The sequence below is a fragment of the Aythya ferina genome (assembly GCF_964211825.1).
Source record: "Aythya ferina genome assembly, chromosome: 14".
NCBI classification, from domain to species: Eukaryota; Metazoa; Chordata; class Aves; order Anseriformes; family Anatidae; genus Aythya; species Aythya ferina.
The window spans coordinates 11,377,316-11,393,245 of record NC_140312.1 but is presented as its reverse complement, the minus strand read 5'-3'; the positions used below and the strand labels follow the sequence as shown (position 1 = coordinate 11,393,245).

Genomic DNA, 15,930 nt, shown 5'->3' with positions numbered 1-15,930 from the left:
AGGCATTGAGCTTGATTAATACCCCGATGTAGATGGAAGGCTAAGAAGCAGAATTAGAAGGGTGTGAGCTGGATGACCCTATTCAAATTGATTTGCAGGTCACCTTGCTCCGATAGACAGAAAATGCACCGCAAAGGTTTTGGGCCTTACCAGGTACCTTTGCAAACAAAGTTGGCAAAGTTGCTAGCGTGGGATGCTGTCTCACTGGGACTAGAAGCTCTTGGTTTAAGGAGCTGTCTTCTCATGCTCTTAAATATCTTCAGCCTCCAGATTGTTGTCAGTCCCTTCGTGTGGTGCCCATAGGAGGAAAGCAGACCTTGCCTCAGGATTAGGCACTATTTGTTGGTTAGAATTTAGCACGTCTCCTTTTACCTTTTTGTTGATGTACAGTGGAAGGGATGGAGGACAGGTTCAATGATATCAGAATATCCTATAGATTAGTTGGCTTTTCCAAAATATCTTATTAAAATAAAGTAAAATGTTTTGACATTGTAGAACTAAGTTCTTTCTTGTGGATTTCAGATGATTCTTAGCTAGAAATGCCTTTGCATGGGATGAAAAATGTTATGGAACAAGTAAAATAATGCCACAAAGCAAGTACTTTTGGTTCTCACTGCCTGGCAAACGTTGGCATTGATATGGCAGGAGAAGGGGAGAAATAGTTTCTGAGTCAAGCTTGAGGGAGGAGGCTGCTCTTTGGGGTGGCAGAAGTGACACAGAGGGGGTGACCTTCAGCAGCCTGCTTGAGTCCAGCTGTGGTAATCTTCTGCATCAATGTGCCATTGCCTTAGCTTAGCTCTGAGCCAGCTGTAGCCTACACCCTGGTGCTGGCAAACTACCTTTCAATGGCTTGAGGTGATAGGTGCCTTCCTGTCATCTTTGTTGGGCCCTTGACTAGGGCTCAGGCAGCCCTGGGCTGGAGATGGTGGTCTCTTCTGCCCCAGTGCTTTCTGTCATCCTCGGACTTTCACCACCCATACCCAAAGCAGCATCCTCCTGGGCTGCTGGGAAGAGCAGGGCCTGCCCCTGGGGAGGGGAAGTGAGGATGCTCATAAAGCAGTCTCCATGGCTCAGGATGGACTCCGCCATCAGGTTAGGCCAGAAACACTCAGTTCAGAGTCTGCTGAGGGAAGAAGTCACCCCAGCGTAACCCCCAGGGATGAGACTGGTGAGGGTCTCTGTGGATGTGGACTGCTCAGTAAACAGTGCCAGCTGCTGCATTTGTTCTTGTGGGTCTTGGACTGAATGTTGAATAGCCCGGGGCTCTGTCTGGGTACTGCTGTGTTGTAACACACGGTCCCAGGGGGCCCAGCTGGTCATGCATCCCTGGCTGGACTGCAGGGGAGGCTGCTGCGGCCCACCCCTGGATGGCTGCCCCAGGCTGCTCTCAGATGGCCTGAGTTTAACAAAACAAACTGCACCTGGCAGGGAGAGCCCATTCTGAAGAGGCTCAAAGTTTTCTGTAAAGGAAGGTCCCCCACAGACCAAGGACCTGGATGGTTTCCTGCTGCGTCCTTTGAGAGCAGCAACAAACAGAGAACAGGATTTTGAACTCCATCCTGAGACCTGGTGCTCTGGGTTTCCGTTCCAGCACAGGGTCCTAAGCCAAGAAAACTGCCTGTCCTGCCAAGGGCTAACACAAAGCCCAGCCCGGGAGCAGTCAGCCAGCAGAGTGGCATTAACTCCTCTTTGCAAACAGCAGTGACACCCCTTTGGTGAGCATGCTATCTGTGGCATTCACTTTCTCATTTCTTCTTTAAAGAACCATCACACCTGACATAGCTGCAGCCTTCTGGCTGGCTGTTGGGTTGCAGAGCTCTTGAAGATGCTAACTGAAGCTCGGTGATGATCCTTAATTGCTTCTTTACCATGTCCTCTCTGAGCAGTGCTCTCCAAGTGGGCTGAAAACCTGGCTGGGGGAAGGGCACTGAGACGTGTGGAGCTGAGCAGAGGTAGGTGGGCTTGAGCCAGTGGAGAGAACAGCCTCTTAGCAAAGAGTCTCAAAGAATTAAGCCTGATCTAGCACTTCAGCTGTCAGACACATCGGGAATCTCCTTATGTTTTCTCTCTGGAAATGCTGTGGGGATCAAGGAAGAAATTTGTGCAAAACCCTGGCTTTAGCAGATCGGGTAGAAGGGATCAGCTGTCACCACGTGCCAGGGACAGCATAACTGCTTGGAGGAAGTCCCAGACCTGAGGGGCAACAGGTCAGGGTGGCTTCAGGTACTGTCTTGTTAAAGCTGGTCTTTGTGGTGGAGTCTTCCTCACGGCTTTTGTGTCTGACCTGGCACCAAAGCTGGCAACCAGGGGCAAAAGTCTCCGCTTCAGACCTTCAGTACTTTTCTTTCAGGAAGCAAGATGCTTCGTGGGAAGATGTGCAAAGGAGGCTGTTACATTTGGGTCCGTGTATCCCACAAGTTCTTGTGGGCAGGATGCTGCTTCTGGTAGCAGGTGGACTGACTGTCAGCAGCAAGAATGACGGTTATCCCATAGAGAGGGAGAGCTGCTCTGCTTTGGCTGCTCATCCCAGCTGCATCCCAGAACATACTACATGTCCACTCCTTAGCTGTCTGCTGCCTGGTTATGTGTGTGTGGACAAGCTGTCTCCTCTTCATTTGCTTCTCTTGCTGTGGTGACCAGATGTCCTACTCTTTAGTGGTGTCGTCCTACTTTCAAGTAGGTTAATCTATTTTTGCCTAGCCCAGAGTGTTGGGCTGTCCTTTGTTGTGACTTTACTTTTCTATGCGTCCTGTGCCTGGCTTAGGTGGAAGATCTGCGGGTCACAGTCCCAAGCAGTTCATGTGTTTTTCCTTTGGTCCGTGCCCTGGGGGAACCACCTGTGACCTTGCACAGCAATCAGCCTTGTTTGCTGCTGTGGGAGGTGCCAGCACTGTGGGTGCAGGTTTGGGGCTGGTGCCAGGTTTCAAGCCTGCCTTCTGAAATACAGCTCACCTTCTGAGGGTCGGGGTGTCCTGGCACTGGCTAGCAGTCGTGTGGCGCTGGTTTTTCTTATTTGCATGTCTTATCTTCAAGTGCCTGCACTCCCAGGGTCTGGAAGAGCCGTCAGAGCAGAGAAGGATAGGAGGACCTGTACAATCATGAGTGATCTGGGAACACAACTGGAGCTTTGCCCTGTACCTGAAAACTAAAGGCAGGCTAAAGCCTAGACACTGCAGAGAATGAAATTTCAGTTCACAAGCCTTCTTCTGACAAAATATTGTCTTTGGCTTGCCAGCCCCTAGTGTTACTGATCTCCCTGTTACTGTCTGTCTCTTCCTAACTACTTGTTTGTTTACCCTTTGACTTGAGCTAGCAATGACACAATGAGATACGCATTCCTGAAGGAGCTCTGAGCTACCCAAGGAGGACTTCACTGTCCTGGCATGGCTGAAAGGCTGCATTCATGGAAAAAGGCAAGGGAGCTGGGTTCCCCAGCAAGGCAGCTGTACCACTGCAGGGCTGGGAGGGCGAGGCAAGTATTTAGTGTGGAAGCTGAAGGCTGATGAGCTTTGAGTCAGGAATGCAGTTTATTTATGGCCTGCCAAGCAATCTCAGGCAGTCAGTGAGGGTTAAGGCATCTCCTGTCCTGGATTGACAGTAGAGATCCAATTAGCCATGAAAGCCTCTAATTATTTGTCCTGAATTGCTCTGGTGGTAACCAAGGCTCTGCTATCTCCTCTTTTTGTCTGTGTCCCAGCTGGAAATGCCCCAGTGTCCCCGCATCTAGAGCAGCAAGTGTGGTGTTTGAGCAGAGTCAGCACATCCTAATCAGAGCAGACAGGCCCCGTGAGTTAATGAGGGGATGGGCCTGCTTGGTTAACTTTGGGGTTTAACTTTAGTTCTCTAAGTCCTGTCCTGACAGACAAAGGACTGAAGTTATGTGTGGTGCAGATAAGACCCACGTGAGGAATTGCTGTAGTGGGAGAGCTGGGTAGAAGGGCTGCAGACCACGAGGCAGGAAGGGAATGAAAGGATTTGAAAACAGCATCTGTGCAAGGCAGGCATGTTCCTCACCGAGTGCAATGTCTGTGCCCAGACCAGGTCAATTGTTTCCACGTTTCCTTTCTCCTTTTGAGACTACTGCCAAGGAGAAGCCTCAGGGTCTGAAGGTAACAAGCGTTCCCCTCGCTCTCCTGTTCTCTGCTATCCTTTCTTCTGCCAGTTCTCCAGAAATTCACCGTATATCAGTGTGAATAGCAATATCTTCTCAAACTGCAGTGCTTCAGCCCCCTAATCCTTCTTGCTGCTTGTCTTTGCCCTGTTCATCAGTGTTGTAGCACAGAGTGAGCAGTTGGCTCTGCTGCTGAGACTGCAGCGTGTCAAGCCAGCTGAGATGACTGTCTCAGAGAAGTGACCCCAGCTGCCTGGAGGCTGGCTCTCTATAGCATTGTTTCAGGTTGGCAGCTGAAAGAGAAGTCCTGGGCACTGTGTGAGGTTACAGCACGATACCAGCAAGGCCTGGGGACTTCTTGTTTTCCAGAGGCACTGTATTGCTAGATATATGCATATATCTATATTCCCAGATACGCATGTTAAGATACAGCTGTGGGTTCTCAACTGCAAAACTATTTTAAGGTGAAAATAGTTTTGCAGGGCAGTTATCACATCCTCCTGCTCATTCTGGGGGCTCACTGTGCAAAATAGGAGTCTCAGTTGGCTGCAAGATAAAAATGTGTCATTTGTGCTCCTAGTAACCTTAACTCTGACCTAAAATGACAGCAAATATCTCTCAAACGATGCAGGGGGTCTAGCCTTGGTTTTGAAGCAACATTTTATACAAATAATATTCAACTCCTGTACAAGAAGTCAGATGAGTTCTTCTGCTATTTTTTCCAGGTCACAGGGTCCCACAAAATAGGTTTTATGTTGTTGCCTTGGAATACTGCCTGAAGGCACACTGCACCTTTTCTCACACTGTTTTCTGCGTGTACGGTTCCTGTTTGTGTAGGTGTATGAGGCTGTGTACTTCTCACATCCAGTCCTGAAGCCAGACCCTTATGGCTAGAGTGCAGAACACAGGGACAATCGGCAAGGGTGCCCACCTTGGGGAGAGCTGGACGCTGTCTGCAGGCACCCCTGGTGGCCGTGCTGATGAAATGCTGTGACCTGAGCCTAATACTTCTCTCCAACCTCCAACCAAGGGATGTTCAAGCAGAGACAGGCTCTGTCAGGGAAAGTGGCAGTCCAGCAAGGCTGGGAAGCAGCTGACACATCTTTCAAACCTCTTGGTGTCCTTCCACTGTGGGCCAGAAATGTGCGTGCCAAGACCAGAGAGCTTCCTCCATGCAAATGGGGACAAAAGGGGTGGTCTGTTACGTACAAAAACTGTTTCTTTTCTGCTCACTTTGAAAGTTGAGCTATTGAATTTTAAACAGCAAAGACAAAACTCTGCTGAAGAAGCCTCTTCTGTGCTTGCTTGCTGAAATCACGGATCACAGTGGTGGTGGGTTCCAGTAAGATGCCAGAGTTAGCCTTATTAATGACTCTGTTGTTGTTCTGCTCTAGTTTGTTGGTCTTCACTCAGGGAGACTGTTTGTCAAAGTGGCAACTATTTTCCCCAGAGAAGCTTCCCTGCGAGCTCTCCCCATGATCAGCCTGTTCCTTGCTGCATGGCTGGAGTTCATAAAGGTAGCTCTTGTTCCAGCCTTAGGGCAGTGCTGGCCTAATGGACTGACCCAAAGTGCTGTGGGGACTGCCTCTATGGCCACAAAAGCCTGAACTTGCAGGATGGAGGGGGCACAGGCAGGAGGAGACAGAGGCTCTTTGTTTCACTGGAAGCTTGTCCTCTGGCTTTTAAGGGTGCCCAGCCTAGCAGCTTGATCCCTGTAGAGGGTCACCCACATCTCCCTTCACACCAGTTCCATCAAGGTCTCTGCTCTCTCCAGCAGGTCTGGTTTGGCTGGGCTGGGAACGCAGCAGCAGCCTGGCTCACGTTTTCTGCCCAGTACCTTGAGCATCCAGCAAAACAGCTCTGCAGTTGCTTTTTTGTGCATAACTCCTGTTTCTCTTCCCAAGCTCAGAGCATCAGGCCCTCTTGCCTGCATTTGTTCTCCTTGAACCACTTAGATTTAAAATAGAGCAATTATCTCCCTTCAGAAAGGAGCTTATTCTTTCCAATCTAGGGCAGTTTGACAGCACAGCAATCTGTGCAGCTCTCTTTGGGAGCATGATTGTGTTCCCAGTATGGTGTCCGCATGGCTGTGCTCATAGGGCAGATGGGTCACACCTGTGGCTTAGGATGAGGCTTGGGTCAGGGGCTCAGAGTCCGCGAAGGAACATTTCTAGGGCTAAGTGATGTGTCCAAGGCCAAGTTCTCTGTCCCAGTCTTTTCTTCATAACTGCACATATGCTGAGGGTACAGGCCGCTTGTTGCCAGCAAAGCCAAGACACAAATGATCCCAAGGCTACATTCTCCCAGGGCTTCATGGCCCTCCATGGCCAAGCCTAGCTCTGTGAGGGCTCTCTGCATGGGAAAGCTTAACTTGTGCCTAGACTTATGTGACAAGAAAGACCTTCCGATTATACTTATGCATATATCAACAAGTGATGTATCTGCTGGGCTGGCAGGAGCTTTGAGAAGATTCCACCCATGTGCCTGATGTTGGGACCAGTTTGTGCATAGGTCACTGCTCACAGAGGCTTCTCCAACCTGCTCCTAAAATCCCTGCCTGTGGTCCCTATCTCTTTCACAAGATTGGGAGTTCACTGTAATTTGGGGAATATAATATATCATGTATATATATGTATAATCAGAGAATCACAGAATGACTTGTGTTAGAAGACACCTTAAAGATCATTTAATTCCAATCCCCCCTGCCATGGGCCATCCACTAGACCAGTTGCCCAGGGCCTCATCCAACCAGGTCTTGAACATCTCCAGGCATGGGGCATCCATCCACAACTTCTCTGGACAACCTGTTCCAGTGCCTCACCACCCTCTGAGAAAAGAATTTCTTCCTAACATCTAAACTAAATCTTTTCTCTTTTAGCTTTAAATCCCTCTTGTTCCATCCCTATCTGCCTGTGTAAAAAGTCTCTTTCCATGTTTTTATAAGCCCCCTTCAAGCACTGAATGGTTGCATTAAGTTGTCCCTAGGGTCTTCTCTTCTCCAGGCTCAACATCCCCAGCTTTCTCAGCCTTTCTTCCTAGGAGAGGTGTTCCAGTCCTCTGATCAAATTCATGGCCCTCTGGAACCACTCTGACAGCCCCACATCCTTCTTGTGCTGGGGGCTCCAGACCTGGATGCAGAACTCCAGGTGGGACTTCACAAGGGCAGAATAGATGGGGACAATCACCTTCCTCAACCTGCTGGCCACTATGTTGATGCTGCCCAGAGTGCAGTTGCCCTTCTGGGCTGCAAGTGTGCACTGCTGGCTCATGTCAAGCTTTTGATCCGTCAGAACCCCCGGTCCTTCTCTGCAAGGCTGCTCTCCATGTGTTCTCCCAGTCTGTCCTCATGTGTGGGATTGCCCCAGCCCAGGTGCAGCCCCTTGCACTTGGCCTTGTGGAACCTCATTATGTTCACATGGCTCCACTTCTCCAGCCAGTCCAGAATAAACAGAAAGGAATTCACAAGGAAAATGAAGCTGTTTTATTCTTTATGTGTCCTTGATGTTTTTCTGATGTCTTGTCTGAGGACAACACTTCTAAGCCTTGAATTTGAATATGTGACTTGTAAAGTCCATCATATTAACTGAGAACAAAGCCACAGAACAGTGAGTGTCCCAAGCAAGCAAACTGGCCATGATGTTAGAGAGGACTGATGCGTTTTTTCCTCTTTGTAATGCCCGGCAGTCTGTGATGTTCAGGTGTTGTGGCTGTGGTTCATGTTCAGCTTCATCTTTGGAGTGACTGCATACAATTTTGTGTACCTGTGCTAAACCAGCCCATGGCAGTAACCATAGCCTGTGTAGTCCTGTGACATGGTCAGGATGATCAGGAGAACCAGAGAAAAATCTACGTAATGTACCCAATGTCACATGGAAAGGGAACATTTATGATTATATCTAGTGTAGTAGAGAAGTTGAGGAAGAGCAAGTTGACTAGAATCATAGAATCATTAAGGCTGGAAAAGACCTCCAAGGTCATCTGATCTAACCATCACCCTACTACCAATGTCACCACAACCTTTCCTTAAACACCCCCAGGCACAGTGACTCTACCACCTCTCTGGGCAACCCATTCCAATGCTCTTTTCTGAGAAGAAAGACTGCTCTTTCTGATAAGAAATGTCTCCTCATTTCCAACCTAAACGTCCCCTAGTGCAACTCAGGGCCTTTTCCTCTAGTCCTATCATTAATTACCTGTGAGAAGAGGCCAACCCCAAGCTCCCCACACCTTCCTTTCAGGTGGTTGCAGGAGCAATGAGGTCTGCTCTGAGCCTTCTCTTCTCCAGACTAAACAACCCCAGTTCCCTTAGCCACTCCTCAAAGGATTTGTGTTCCAGGCCCTTTACCAGCTTCGTAGGACATGTGTTAATAACTGAGAGTATTTAACCAGATACAAGAAGGGTTACTTATCTTTCGGCTGAGCTTTTTGTCCTTTCAATGAAGCTGGAGCTACATCCTACATCGTAGATGTTGGGGACCTACAGAAGAATCCCGATGAGCTCTGAGGTATCATAGAATGCGTCCATAATGGTTTGACAAACCTTGAGATTGCAAAGCAATTAAAATCCTGGGGAGGAAATTGCAGGGGTCTCCATATTACTTGTGAATCACCAGAGCTTCCCCATCTAATGGATTTGGATGAGGCATGGAAGAAAAAATACTTGAAGTGCAAATTGTGCAATGTAAGAGGTTTTGAACTCCTCCCTTAAAGCATTGTAAAGCACTGTGATCTTCAAGTCCAACACAACTGGCTGTCTCAAGACAAGCTCTGGAGGTCTTCTGGGTTGGACACAAGGCTTCCATGGACACCCTCTCAGTGGATCAGCTTGGGCAGGGTTTAAGACATGGCCCAGCTAAGGAGGAATTTCCTGCAAGAGGCACACAGACCTGGAGGATGGGCTTTGGTTGCTTTGGACTTCCCCCACCCGGGTGACCTGCTTTCCTATCCAGATCATAAGACCCTCAGCCGCTTTCAGGGCACAGCCCGCTGGCTTTGTATACTGTAATTCCATTACAGTATACAAACTGTATTACAGTATACAAACTGTATACTGTAACTCCATTGCTACAGAGCAAATGCAGTGGTACAGATCCAGCCACAGCTTTGCCTGTAGTGCCTGGAGGCAGATTGCTGTTGGTCTCTTACTTGGCGTCTGCCATCTATGACATCTTTGACCAAGGCAGGGGAGTGTTCATAGATTAAACTCCACTGCACTCCTCCTGCACTGGGTAAACTCAGTGATATTATGTAATTGTCATGCAAGAAATTGAGATTTGCAGAGGTGAAGTGAGTTGGTGAAGATTTTTGAGGAAGTCAGAGCTGTGGGGAGGGAGAGGAGAAGAACCCAGAAGCTATGAAGTTGCCATTTTAATTTGCTGCGTTGTACCCTGAGAACATGAGCACTGCTGGGGCTCCCACCCCAGCTGCTGATCTGATGGAGGCTGATGGAGATTTGCAAGCAGAAGCGCTTTAAACAGGGCACAATGTGGATTGAACCTGACATCCCATAGGATTCTCCTCTTGTGCCCTGGTCTACCAATGAACACCTCTTCCTCTTTGCATATAACACAACCTATTGTATAAATATTTAGATACCCTGTTGGGAACATTAATTATAAATAGAGATGAAGCTTTTGAAAGCTGCCTGTAGTTCTGGACACCCAATTTCCATTAATTTTAATGAGAACCAGACATCCAAATCCCATTTGTTGGCTTTGAGTATCTCAGGCAGGAAGCTTCATCTGAGAACCCCACCCACCTTCTCCACACTTTGGAATTTAAGAGTGAGATTTGCAAATACATTACAAATCCTGCAGATCCCTGAGTTGCCCTTGCGCTGTTCCATTGTTCTCTGCTGAGGTTGGTTGGCTGGTAACTTCAGAAGTATTTACAATAAGTTCATTTAATCCACCCTGTTAGTTCTTTTCCTCTGCACCCCCTGCTTTCTCCCAGTGCTTTGAAATGGTGATGCCTGAATGAACCCCCAGCCTGTGTCGTTTTTGACAGAGAAGCTTTGATGCTTGAAAATGACAGCTGCGCAGAGCAGGTCTGAAATGAATGATTGAATTATCTGACTGATTAAAAATGTGCTGTTGCTTGGAAGATCTGACGGCAAATATTCAGTTAGGCAGCTGACATGAAAGCGACAGCGCATGCACGTAGGGTGTTTGTGTGTGTGTGTGCACGTTAAAAAAAGCAGCCAGTGAAATGTGACAAACACCCGGAGCTGCCTGCAATGGCAGCTTCTTAAGCTCAGCATCCTTTCAAAAGCTCCAAATCTTCTGCATGATACTCAGCAAAAGCTAAAACTCAGTGTGGTTGTGGAGATAATGGTTATTTAGATAGACGTCAGCAGTGGTTTAGGAAATGGAAATTGAGTTAAAAGGTAGTGCAGGCTGGGGAACTACTTAACTGCATCTCAGTTCCATACAGGCTTGTGTCTGGGGAATGAGAAACTCTGCTGTTGAAAACACAGTTCCCATCCTCTGTGCTACAGTTGTCCTCATGGTGTGGAGTGGCCCTGGGGATACCAGCTCAATGGGAACATTCCCTGTGACAGAGGTTTTTGAAAAACATGAGCTCCAGTGAGAATGTCTGTAAATGGCTGGAAGGATGGAGAAAAGAAGCTTGATCATAGCTGTGCGCCTGATGCCGTCAGTAATAGGAACAACAGATGTGTTGCTGCATGAAGGACAGCAATAGCCTTACCAGACCTATCTCAGCTTCCCAGTCCCATATAGCGAATTGTCCCTTCCTAACACCTCACAGAAATTCAGCTCTGATAGAACGTAAGCAAAATATCTAAAAGTGAAATGAACAACAACAAAAAATAATATGCTTCTTCACAAATGTAACATATTTTGCCAGCTCAACCAGTTGACAAATTCCTGTGAGTTTCACCCAGGGAAAAAATCAAGTTGTTTGACAAGGTCTTTGTTGCAATGGCCTTGTTCTGATAGTTTACTGAAATAGATTTTTCCTGTTGTTTAACTGCTCTTCATCTCTTCACTTGCAAAAGATTACTATCTTCCTCTGATTCCAAGTTTAAAAGAGATGAGACATTAGACCATAATTAATTGATTGATCAGAAATAATTTTGATTTATTCTCTCAGTCTAGTCACAGTTCTTTGTCCCTTTCTGGTGCCATTAGCTGCAGTGATGTTAGCTGTCTGTAATTGCTTCAGCCATGCATTTTCATGCTCTCTGTCCCAGTTCCACTGGTCATTTCAGCAAGATTAAGTGCTACAACTTCAGTAGTCCTAAGGGCACACATAGCTCATGTCATGTCATTCATTGGGGTCAGTGAGCCATCTCTACGTCAGCATCACAAAATGTCCCTCCTATTGAATCCACTTTAGCAACCCAGGAGCACTTAGAGCAGAGAAGATGCTGGGATCCTCCTTGCAAAGGCTTGTGTCGGCAAAAGTACTTCTCATGCCCTCCACCAGCTTCATGTCCAATCCTCAAACAAATGAAAGCTTTAAGCAAAACCCTGTTCAAATACGAGCCTCCATTCTGCACCCTGGGCTGCCAGCCCAGCAAGTGAGATGTCTCCAGAGGAGCAAGGGCTGGCTCACTGTGAGGGAAGCTGCAGCTGCTTCCCAGCACCATGTCATTTCCCTCCAGTGGCTTCCCTGCTCTGTAAGCTGAGATGATCCAGTCAGACTGCAGCTCTCCCTGAATGGGCTGCATGCTCAGTGGACTGCTACATCCACAAGGAAGGAAGGGGGTTCTGCCCTGAGGGTCTATGGGGAAGTTCTGAAGGCAATTGCAGTGTCTGGGTCCCAGGGCTAGGAGGAGCACCTAGCAGACATGGGCCTGGTAAGTGCCTTCAGTTAAAGAAGTCAGATTGCTCCTCTGAACCATAAATCAGATTTGGCCGTAACAGCACATAAGCTCTGTATAATTGTATGAACAAAGTTTTTGGTAGCACCTTTGTAGGCCTCTGAGCTTGAAATGTGGAGAAGTGGGCAGAAAAGAGATTGTGCTGTCATCCCATACATCAATCATCATACATGCATACATAATTGATGATTAATTGATAATCATCAATTAATCATACATACAAACATATTTATTATTATTATTATTTATTTTTTTTTTATTTTTATTTCCAAAAATAAACTGTGTGTCCTTGGTGGTACTGAGCCACACTGACATGGGCCTGACCCCCCACAGTACCCTGGTCTCTCAGGGCTGATGGGACACAGAGCTGGAGGAGATAAGATGTTCACACGAATGCAAGAACCATGTGGTCTCAAGTACAGAGAGAAAGTCATGATCTCCCTGGCAAATCTCCCATCTGGCTGGTGGAGCCCATACTGCAGATTCCAGTGAGCTCGTGTAGTGCCGCTGTGCAGGGCTTGCTGGGGGTGCAGCAGAGCTTTGCCTCCCTGGCACGTCACTCAGGTGAAGCAGCATGTCAGGGGTATAGCCAGGTAGCAGCAGTGGACCTCACAGGCACCTCTGGTAGGTGCTTTCCATTTCTTTCCAGATTTACTGACAGGCGTTTTCAGCACCACTAGCCTTTCCTGGGACAATGTCCACATGTCTACATAGTACACAACCAAGGACTGCTATTTCATTCAGTTTCAAGTCAATCTGCCCCAGCATATGTGTAACCCTCCAGACTGCCACATCAAACTAGAGGGCTGGAGAAGTAGCATCCCTAAACAGGTTCCTAAGAAAGTGAAAGGAAATCCATGTTTGCAGAACAGCTTTTCAGCTTCAGGGACAGAAGTTGTAGAACCTGAGCTACTGCAAATAGCACAGCCCCAGAGTTTCTAAAAATTAGGAGTGATAATTTTCTGTTACCAAAAATATTGCAGTGAATTGGGCATAACTCTGTATTAGACCTCAGTCCTATATATAAAGGTGAATTGATTACTGAACTTAAAATTAATATTTGCTTAAATGACCTAATTGCATTTGTTACAAGCAGAATGTAATCCTAAATTACAATTCAATTTTCCTAAGTTGAGAACAATTACAAGCAAGAAATGACTGGACGAAAAACTGAAACAGGATAATGTGTTATAAAGAAGGATTGTTAGGAAAAATGTAAAAGATGCTGTCTGCCCCACAGCATGCACTCAATTTTGCAGCTATCAAAGATACTTTTAGCTAAGAATCTTATCACTGTTAAGGAAGACAAAAGAAGCAATAATAATAGTAATAACAAATAGAAAAAAGAAGGGATTTTGTAACAAAAGCTATGAATTAACTGTTATGCAATGCAGAGAACTAGAAGGCTAATTTAAACAAGCACTCAATGAAAATGATGTTTACTAGCATTAAGGACTATAAGACAGTGTGCATGCATGTATATTTCACAGAATCAAAGGATCACAGAATCATCTAGATTGGAAGAGACCTCCAGGATCACCTAGTCCAACCTCTGACCTAACACGAACCAGTCCTCCACTAAACCATATCCCTAAGCTCTACATCTAAACGTCTTATAAAGACCTCCAGGGATGGTGACTCAACCACTTCCCTGGGCAGCCCATCCCAATGCCTAACAACCCTTTAGGTAAAGAAGTTCTTTAGGTAAAGAAGTTCTTCCTAATATCCAGCCTAAACAACTGGTGCAACTTTAGCCCATTCCCCCTTGTTCTATTACCAGGTAGGTGGGAGAACAGACCAACCCCCACCTCGCTACAGCCTCCTTTAAGGTAGTTATAGAGTATTTACATGTATATATGTCAAGAAGGAATAAATGCTCTGAGCTGTTATTAGATGAAGTGGTAAAACTCTCTGCTCTGATACTGAAAAATAAAGTGTCCAGCCAAAGATTCACAGCATTGGAGGGAAGCATCTGATGGGTTCATATCTTATAGAGGTGATAGAAAGCTTCTTACTTCAGCAGTAACCAGGGAGCATAATAAATGACAACTGGTAAACTGAAATGTCTGTAGGTACCTAGAACTAGAAAAATTACATTCAGCAGTTTCATGTAGCTGAGAACTCCTTTTAGGGTGCTGAGACTTCATGTATATTTGTAGCCAGGGCTTTTAGGGGAGGTGTATGTGCAACTCAAGTTAGACAAAACAGGGTGACATTTGTTTTGGTGCCGTGATGAATGGCAGGGGTGGAGACTCATTGCACTGGAATGTGATAATAAAACATGGAAGAGATGCTGCAGACCCCCTGTAGACAGAAGAACAGCAGAATACCCAGAGTTTGCTCTGATCAGTAGCTGAGGATGAATTTTTCATACACTAAAGGATAATGGAACAATAGACCAACATTAGAACAAGTCAGATGCTGAGAGTGGACTGGTCTGTGTGGGGAGCTGTGTATGCGAGTGAGGGGTTCTCAGGAAGACAAATGCAAATTCATACACCCAGGAACACCACAAGCAGAGGGTGGAGACTCACCTTAAAATTGACATGCAGGAAGGTATAGAGTGAACAGGGAAAGCAGTGTCAATCTTACCTTCAGCCATGGCCTGAAATACCAAGAGTGATGTCTCCCATAATCCAGGCTGGGATTTCCCAAGCAGAAATCCCTGCACTGGACAGGGGATCAAAAACTTCCATAGCACACCAAGAATTCTTTTGCTTATGCAAGGGAGGTGACTAGTCCTCACACAGGAGATGCATACTGTGCACAGCATCTGCTCAGGGCTTCCAGAAGGTCACTGGAGAGAGCGTTGGCCATGCTGGGCACTGGGCAGTCTGGTATTCAAGTCTGAGTCCTGCTGTGGCACACGGGAAGTTATCAGGAAGCTCAAGGAACAAACCATGGTGTAGAAAACCAGATTCTGATGGAGAAACAAAAAAGTTTCACTTGAACACATATCCAGGAGGAGATTACAAGGGGAATTTGTCACTGCCTAGGAAGTGTCCTAGGGAAAATACTTGCAGGAGTTGGGTTCCAAGATCAAGTTGGGTTCCATGACCAAAATGTAAGAACTGTTAGTTGGAGGCTGACAGCAGACACTGTTTAGATACAAAGCCTGGGATTTGGACTGGAGTAATTTTCCCCATGAAGTAATTAACTGCTGGACAGTTTGACTCAGGGTGAAGTGGCTGGTGTCTTTCAGGGTTTGGCTGAAAGGGAAGACCTGTGACACTGTGGCTCAGACAACAGCCCACTTTAATGCAGAAATGCAGGATGCAAACTTTCTGACCACATTTTATCTCCAAGGACTCTGCTCCCTTCGTCATCCTCCTTCAGAAGTGGCTGTGGATGTGTGCCATGGCCTCTAATTCTGGCAGTACCTGCTGTAAGTAATAGCACCTGTAAGCCAGGAGGCTTTTTCCTCAAGTGAAGGTGTTTTTTTTCCTGTACATAAGTGGCAGCGTCTTTACTGGAGGACAAATTTTATCTGGGCTTTCCAAACCTCTCAGTCCAAAGAGTTTTCGTCTGGCTGTTAACACAAAGGTTCCTGTCAGTTCCCCCTTTAATTTGCAACCTGGACAAGGTTAACATCTCCCCTCCACCATCTCCTGACCCGTCATGATGCCCTGGTCCCACAGTGGCTCTGTGACCCTACCCCCATACAAGATGTGGTGAAGCAGGAACCATTGCGACTGGTGAAGAGGATTTAGCTGTGTGTCATGTTCAACATCTAAAGCTTCAGCTTTGTTTATTTTTTATTTATTTATTTTTCAGCAAAATGTTGCCTGCCTCTGTGGGATCTCTCCAGGTGCACACACTCATGTGCAGTGATGCACATGTATACACACACATGCATACTTTGGGCCCTCTTCTGACAGACTCCTCTCCTGTTCCCTTTCTCCTTTCCATCTTCCTGGACATACAAACCAGTCAGCCCTCCTTCTGCCTCAGACTTCCAGAGGAGCTCTTTTCA

General features: G+C 46.8%; 1 protein-coding gene across 2 annotated transcripts in view; it reads left to right on the top strand.

The window, feature by feature from the left end:
* Nucleotides 1-15,930, top strand: part of PSD2 (pleckstrin and Sec7 domain containing 2) — an 84,783-nt gene that overhangs the window by 993 nt on the left and 67,860 nt on the right. Inside the window, exon 1 of one of the 2 annotated variants that reach the window (XM_084535306.1) lies at nt 1,694-1,715. The exons of the other annotated variant lie outside the window; for it this stretch is intronic. The gene's annotated coding sequence lies outside the window, so the exon portion shown is untranslated. Of the gene's footprint in view, nt 1-1,693; nt 1,716-15,930 lie in introns of those variants that run through there. 2 annotated transcript variants of the gene reach the window in all.